Source organism: Diorhabda sublineata, unplaced genomic scaffold, assembly GCF_026230105.1.
Source record: "Diorhabda sublineata isolate icDioSubl1.1 unplaced genomic scaffold, icDioSubl1.1 Dsub_232, whole genome shotgun sequence".
Taxonomy (NCBI): domain Eukaryota; kingdom Metazoa; phylum Arthropoda; class Insecta; order Coleoptera; family Chrysomelidae; genus Diorhabda; species Diorhabda sublineata.
In genome coordinates this window covers 3,695-12,500 of record NW_026614169.1, presented here as the reverse complement: position 1 = coordinate 12,500, position 8,806 = coordinate 3,695, and the positions used below count along the sequence as shown (strand labels likewise).

General features: G+C 42.5%; 1 non-coding gene across 1 annotated transcript; it reads left to right on the top strand.

Annotated features, from left to right (window-relative positions):
• The first annotated feature begins 6,884 nt into the window (after positions 1 to 6,884).
• LOC130452170 (small subunit ribosomal RNA) lies at positions 6,885 to 8,806 on the top strand. Its single transcript, XR_008910877.1, has one exon. It is a non-coding gene; the product is annotated as a small subunit ribosomal RNA (ribosomal RNA).

Genomic DNA, 8,806 nt, shown 5'->3' with positions numbered 1-8,806 from the left:
ACTAGCGCCCTCTGCCGGCCAGAAGACAAACTAAACACGGTTTTATAGACACTAGCGCCCTCTGCCGGCCAGGCGCCAAACTTGCACGAATTCACAGACACTAGCGCCACCTGCCGGCCAGAAGCCACACTTAACACGGTTTTATAGACACTAGCGCCCTCTGCCGGCCAGAAGACAAACTAAACACGGTTTTATAGACACTAGCGCCCTCTGCCGGCCAGGCGCCAAACTTGACACGAATTTACAGACACTAGCGCCACCTGCCGGCCAGAAGCCACACTTAACACGGTTTTATAGACACTAGCGCCCTCTGCCGGCCAGGCGCCAAACTTGCACGAATTCACAGACACTAGCGCCACCTGCCGGCCAGAAGCCACACTTAACACGGTTTTATAGACACTAGCGCCCTCTGCCGGCCAGAAGACAAACTAAACACGGTTTTATAGACACTAGCGCCACCTGCCGGCCAGAAGCCACACTTAACACGGTTTTATAGACACTAGCGCCCTCTGCCGGCCAGGCGCCAAACTTGACACGGTTTTTTTTTTTCGATGTTATTACTATTTCATACAACTTTTATATGTTACACCTCGACAAGTTCTTATATCCTACCGGCCAGAAGAAAAACTAAACACGGTTTTATAGACACTAGCGCCACCTGCCGGCAAGAAGACAAACTAAACACGGTTTTATAGACACTAGCGCCCTCTGCCGGCCTGAAGCCACGCTTAACACGGTTTTATACACACTAGCGCCACCTGCCGGCCAGAAGACAAACTAAACACGGTTTTATAGACACTAGCGCCCTCTGCCAGCCAGACGCCAAACTTGACACGAATTTACAGACACTAGCGCCCTCTGCCGGCCAGAAGACAAACTAAACACGGTTTTATAGACACTAGCGCCCTCTGCCGGCCAGACGCCAAACTTGACACGAATTTACAGACACTAGCGCCACCTGCCGGCCAGAAGCCACACTTAACACGGTTTTATAGACACTAGCGCCCTCTGCCGGCCAGGCGCCAAACTTGCACGAATTCACAGACACTAGCGCCACCTGCCGGCCAGAAGCCACACTTAACACGGTTTTATAGACACTAGTGCCCTCTACCGGCCAGACGCCAAACTTGACACGAATTTACAGACACTAGCGCCACCTGCCGGCCAGAAGCCACACTTAACACGGTTTTATAGACACTAGCGCCCTCTGCCGGCCAGGCGCGAAACTTGCACGAATTCACAGACACTAGCGCCACCTGCCGGCCAGAAGCCACACTTAACACGAATTTACAGACACTAGCGCCACCTGCCGGCCAGAAGACAAACTAAACACGGTTTTATAGACACTAGCGCCCTCTGCCGGCCAGGCGCCAAACTTGACACGAATTTACAGACACTAGCGCCCTCTGCCGGCCAGAAGCCACACTTAACACGGTTTTATAGACACTAGTGCCCTCTACCGGCCAGACGCCAAACTTGACACGAATTTACAGACACTAGCGCCACCTGCCGGCCAGAAGCCACACTTAACACGGTTTTATAGACACTAGCGCCCTCTGCCGGCCAGGCGCCAAACTTGACACGAATTTACAGACACTAGCGCCCTCTGCCGGCCAGAAGCCACACTTAACACGGTTTTATAGACACTAGTGCCCTCTACCGGCCAGACGCCAAACTTGACACGAATTTACAGACACTAGCGCCACCTGCCGGCCAGAAGCCACACTTAACACGGTTTTATAGACACTAGCGCCCTCTGCCGGCCAGGCGCCAAACTTGACACGGTTTTTTTTTTTCGATGTTATTACTATTTCATACAACTTTTATATGTTACACCTCGACAAGTTCTTATATCCTACCGGCCAGAAGAAAAACTAAACACGGTTTTATAGACACTAGCGCCACCTGCCGGCAAGAAGACAAACTAAACACGGTTTTATAGACACTAGCGCCCTCTGCCGGCCTGAAGCCACGCTTAACACGGTTTTATACACACTAGCGCCACCTGCCGGCCAGAAGACAAACTAAACACGGTTTTATAGACACTAGCGCCCTCTGCCAGCCAGACGCCAAACTTGACACGAATTTACAGACACTAGCGCCCTCTGCCGGCCAGAAGACAAACTAAACACGGTTTTATAGACACTAGCGCCCTCTGCCGGCCAGGCGCCAAACTTGCACGAATTCACAGACACTAGCGCCACCTGCCGGCCAGAAGCCACACTTAACACGGTTTTATAGACACTAGCGCCCTCTGCCGGCCAGAAGACAAACTAAACACGGTTTTATAGACACTAGCGCCCTCTGCCGGCCAGGCGCCAAACTTGACACGAATTTACAGACACTAGCGCCACCTGCCGGCCAGAAGCCACACTTAACACGGTTTTATAGACACTAGCGCCCTCTGCCGGCCAGGCGCCAAACTTGCACGAATTCACAGACACTAGCGCCACCTGCCGGCCAGAAGCCACACTTAACACGGTTTTATAGACACTAGCGCCCTCTGCCGGCCAGAAGACAAACTAAACACGGTTTTATAGACACTAGCGCCACCTGCCGGCCAGAAGCCACACTTAACACGGTTTTATAGACACTAGCGCCCTCTGCCGGCCAGGCGCCAAACTTGACACGGTTTTTTTTTTTCGATGTTATTACTATTTCATACAACTTTTATATGTTACACCTCGACAAGTTCTTATATCCTACCGGCCAGAAGAAAAACTAAACACGGTTTTATAGACACTAGCGCCACCTGCCGGCAAGAAGACAAACTAAACACGGTTTTATAGACACTAGCGCCCTCTGCCGGCCTGAAGCCACGCTTAACACGGTTTTATACACACTAGCGCCACCTGCCGGCCAGAAGACAAACTAAACACGGTTTTATAGACACTAGCGCCCTCTGCCAGCCAGACGCCAAACTTGACACGAATTTACAGACACTAGCGCCCTCTGCCGGCCAGAAGACAAACTAAACACGGTTTTATAGACACTAGCGCCCTCTGCCGGCCAGACGCCAAACTTGACACGAATTTACAGACACTAGCGCCACCTGCCGGCCAGAAGCCACACTTAACACGGTTTTATAGACACTAGCGCCCTCTGCCGGCCAGAAGACAAACTAAACACGGTTTTATAGACACTAGCGCCCTCTACCGGCCAGACGCCAAACTTGACACGAATTTACAGACACTAGCGCCACCTGCCGGCCAGAAGCCACACTTAACACGGTTTTATAGACACTAGCGCCCTCTGCCGGCCAGGCGCCAAACTTGACACGGTTTTATAGACACTAGCGCCACCTGCCGGCCAGAAGACAAACTTAACACGGTTTTATAGACACTAGCGCCCTCTGCCGGCCAGGCGCCAAACTTTCAATTTTCGCAATTCATCTTTTTCGACAAGTTCCTAAGTCGAGCGGAATAAAATTTCACAATAATTGTTTTTTATTATTATCACTAATTTTATACAACTTTTATATAATGCACCTCGGACGTTCATACATCGAGCGGTCATCTAATTTCATAATACTGTTTTCCGTTATTGTTTTCATAACACTTTTATATAATATACCTCGAACGGCTCCTACATACAAAACATCTCCATTCAATTTTCGCAATTCATCTTTTTCGACAAGTTCTTATATCGAGCGGAATATAATTTCATACTACTTGTTTTTCATTATTATCACTAATTTAATACAACTTTTATATAATACATCTCGGACGTTCATACATCGAGCGGCGATCTAATTTCATAATACTTTTTTCCGTTATTGTTAATATTTTCATAGCACTTTTATATTATATACCTCGAACGGCTCCTACATAAAAAACAACTCCATTCAACTTTCACAATTCATCTTTTTCGACAAGTTCCTAAGTCGAGCGGAATATAATTTCATACTACTTGTTTTTCATTATTATCACTAATTTAATACAACTTTTATATAATACATCTCGGACGTTCATACATCGAGCGGCGATCTAATTTCATAATACTTTTTTCCGTTATTGTTAATATTTTCATAGCACTTTTATATAATATACCTCGAACGGCTCCTACATACAAAACATCTCCATTCAACTTTCACAATTCATCTTTTTCGACAAGTTCATATATTTAGGGAAAATCTAATTTCATAATACTTGTTTTTCATAATTATTACTATTTTCATACAACTTTTATATAATACATCTCGTACGTTCGTTCATCGAGCGGCGATCTAATTTCATAATACATTTTTTCCGTTATTGTCAATATTTTCCATAACACTTTTATATAATATACCTCGAACGGTTCCTACATACAAAACATCTCCATTCAACTTTTACAATTCATCTTTTTCGACAAGTTCATATATTTAGGGAAAATCTCATTTCATAATACTTGTTTTTCATAATTATTACTATTTTCATACAACTTTTATATAATACATCTCGTACGTTCGTTCATCGAGCGGCGATCTAATTTCATAATACATTTTTTCCGTTATTGTTAATATTTTCCATAACACTTTTATATAATATACCTCGAACGGTTCCTACATACAAAACATCTCCATTCAACTTTCACAATTCATCTTTTTCGACAAGTTCATATATTTAGGGAAAATCTCATTTCATAATACTTGTTTTTCATAATTATTACTATTTTCATACAACTTTTATATAATACATCTCGTACGTTCGTTCATCGAGCGGCGATCTAATTTCATAATACATTTTTTCCGTTATTGTCAATATTTTCCATAACACTTTTATATAATATACCTCGAACGGTTCCTACATACAAAACATCTCCATTCAACTTTCACAATTCATCTTTTTCGACAAGTTCATATATTTAGGGAAAATCTCATTTCATAATACTTGTTTTTCATAATTATTACTATTTTCATACAACTTTTATATAATACATCTCGTACGTTCGTTCATCGAGCGGCGATCTAATTTCATAATACATTTTTTCCGTTATTGTTAATATTTTCCATAACACTTTTATATAATATACCTCGAACGGCTCCTACATACAAAACATCTCCATTCAATTTTCGCAATTCATCTTTTTCGACAAGTTCTTATATCGAGCGGAATATAATTTCATACTACTTGTTTTTCATTATTATCACTAATTTAATACAACTTTTATATAATACATCTCGGACGTTCATACATCGAGCGGCGATCTAATTTCATAATACTTTTTTCCGTTATTGTTAATATTTTCATAGCACTTTTATATTATATACCTCGAACGGCTCCTACATAAAAAACAACTCCATTCAACTTTCACAATTCATCTTTTTCGACAAGTTCATATATTTAGGGAAAATCTCATTTCATAATACTTGTTTTTCATAATTATTACTATTTTCATACAACTTTTATATAATACATCTCGTACGTTCGTTCATCGAGCGGCGATCTAATTTCATAATACATTTTTTCCGTTATTGTCAATATTTTCCATAACACTTTTATATAATATACCTCGAACGGTTCCTACATACAAAACATCTCCATTCAACTTTCACAATTCATCTTTTTCGACAAGTTCATATATTTAGGGATAATCTCATTTCATAATACTTGTTTTTCATAATTATTACTATTTTCATACAACTTTTATATAATACATCTCGTACGTTCGTTCATCGAGCGGCGATCTAATTTCATAATACATTTTTTCCGTTATTGTCAATATTTTCCATAACACTTTTATATAATATACCTCGAACGGCTCCTACACACAAAACGTCTCCATTCAACTTTCACAATTCATTTTTTTCGAAAAGTTCCTATATCGAGCGGAATATAATTTCGTTATACTTCATTTTTCATTATTATCACTATTTTCATACAACTTTTATATAATACATCTCGTACGTTCGTACATCGAGCGGCAATCTAATTTCATAATACTTTTTTTCCGTTATTGTTAATATTTTCCATAACACTTTTACGTCTCGGACGGTATGAAGTTTCATAATACTTCTTTTTAATATTCATAATACATCTTTTATATATTTTCACTATACATCTTTATTAATGTTAATGTAGAAAGCGTACCGTTGTACAGCGCACATATATGTGTGGTGTATCGAAGTTGACGTCTCGTTAAATTTTAATGAACTCGTTATAATTTACGTAAAGACGTTGTATCGGTCATTCCACATTATAGTGGATTATATAGTTTTCTGAAAGGGTCCCCGTTCTCCTCCAATATATTATCGTATATTGCTAGCGGTTCCCTTTTTAGATATTATATCAATTTATCCACAAATTAAATTATATATTGCGAGATCGCGAATTTAGCTAGCGTTTTACCGCGAGCGATTCATATGCGATCGTCTATAAAAATATATATAATAATATAACATTTATATTATTACACAAAATTGCGATAACTCTCATTATTCCGAGCGAGAATAAAAATTTCGTTCATTATTATCTAATTGTAAACCATGTCGCTTACAATCTAGCGAAGGGTAGAGATAATGTCGAAATTCTATTCCGGTCGACGTAATTATATCTTATTTAAAATATCATTTCGATTAAATTTTAGATAAATTTATAGTCGATTCGGTGAAAATTTTATGAAATATAAGAAAAATATATTATAATATATAAAGCGTGGCGCCGAAAATTATATATTTTCAATAATAAGCGCAGCAAACACCACGCAAACGAAAAAGTAAATAACAATGTGTTTATTATATACGAGAATATAGATGAATATAAAATATTATGTGTATAAATATAAAATATATGTAATATGAAAAAACGTCATCATAATTCTCATCCTCACATTATGTGGTGGATATTGTTATTAAAACTTTTTCGATAATAGTTTTATTATATATAAAATACACAAATAGTAGTTCCCTGGTTGATCCTGCCAGTAGTCATATGCTTGTCTCAAAGATTAAGCCATGCATGTCTCAGTACAAGCCAAATTAAGGTGAAACCGCGAAAGGCTCATTAAATCAGTTATGGTTCCTTAGATCGTACCCACATTTACTTGGATAACTGTGGTAATTCTAGAGCTAATACATGCAAACAGAGTTCCGACCGGAGACGGAAGGAGCGCTTTTATTAGATCAAAACCAATCGGTGGCGGGCTTGCTCGTCATCGTACAATTTGGTGACTCTGAATAACTTTTCGCTGATCGCACGGTCTCGCACCGGCGACGCATCTTTCAAATGTCTGCCTTATCAACTGTCGATGGTAGGTTCTGCGCCTACCATGGTTGTAACGGGTAACGGGGAATCAGGGTTCGATTCCGGAGAGGGAGCCTGAGAAACGGCTACCACATCCAAGGAAGGCAGCAGGCGCGCAAATTACCCACTCCCGGCACGGGGAGGTAGTGACGAAAAATAACGATACGGGACTCATCCGAGGCCCCGTAATCGGAATGAGTACACTCTAAACCCTTTAACGAGGATCAATTGGAGGGCAAGTCTGGTGCCAGCAGCCGCGGTAATTCCAGCTCCAATAGCGTATATTAAAGTTGTTGCGGTTAAAAAGCTCGTAGTCGAATCTGTGTCCCACGCCGCTGGTTCATCGTACGCGGTGTCAACTGGCGTGTCGTGGGACGTCCTGCCGGTGGGCTTAGCTCGCAAGGGCGGCCCAACTCAATCCCGCCGCGGTGCTCTTGACTGAGTGTCGAGGTGGGCCGGCACGTTTACTTTGAACAAATTAGAGTGCTTAAAGCAGGCCAAAATTTTGCCTGAATACTGTGTGCATGGAATAATGGAATAGGACCTCGGTTCTATTTTGTTGGTTTTCGGAACCCCGAGGTAATGATTAATAGGAACGGATGGGGGCATTCGTATTGCGACGTTAGAGGTGAAATTCTTGGATCGTCGCAAGACGGACAGAAGCGAAAGCATTTGCCAAAAACGCTTTCATTGATCAAGAACGAAAGTTAGAGGTTCGAAGGCGATCAGATACCGCCCTAGTTCTAACCATAAACGATGCCAGCTAGCGATCCGCCGACGTTCCTCCGATGACTCGGCGGGCAGCTTCCGGGAAACCAAAGCTTTTGGGTTCCGGGGGAAGTATGGTTGCAAAGCTGAAACTTAAAGGAATTGACGGAAGGGCACCACCAGGAGTGGAGCCTGCGGCTTAATTTGACTCAACACGGGAAACCTCACCAGGCCCGGACACCGGAAGGATTGACAGATTGAGAGCTCTTTCTTGATTCGGTGGGTGGTGGTGCATGGCCGTTCTTAGTTGGTGGAGCGATTTGTCTGGTTAATTCCGATAACGAACGAGACTCTAGCCTGCTAACTAGGCGTATTTCGACATCCCAAAGGCCCGTCGGTATTGAGTTTCGGCTCTTGCCGTTCGCGGTTTTTACTGTCGGCGTACAAATAATTCTTCTTAGAGGGACAGGCGGCTTCTAGCCGCACGAGATTGAGCAATAACAGGTCTGTGATGCCCTTAGATGTTCTGGGCCGCACGCGCGCTACACTGAAGGAATCAGCGTGTCCTCCCTGGCCGAGCGGCCCGGGTAACCCGCTGAACCTCCTTCGTGCTAGGGATTGGGGCTTGCAATTGTTCCCCATGAACGAGGAATTCCCAGTAAGCGCGAGTCATAAGCTCGCGTTGATTACGTCCCTGCCCTTTGTACACACCGCCCGTCGCTACTACCGATTGAATGATTTAGTGAGGTCTTCGGACTGAGCGCGGTGGCGTTTCGGCGTCGCCGATGCTTCGGAAAGATGACCAAACTTGATCATTTAGAGGAAGTAAAAGTCGTAACAAGGTTTCCGTAGGTGAACCTGCGGAAGGATCATTA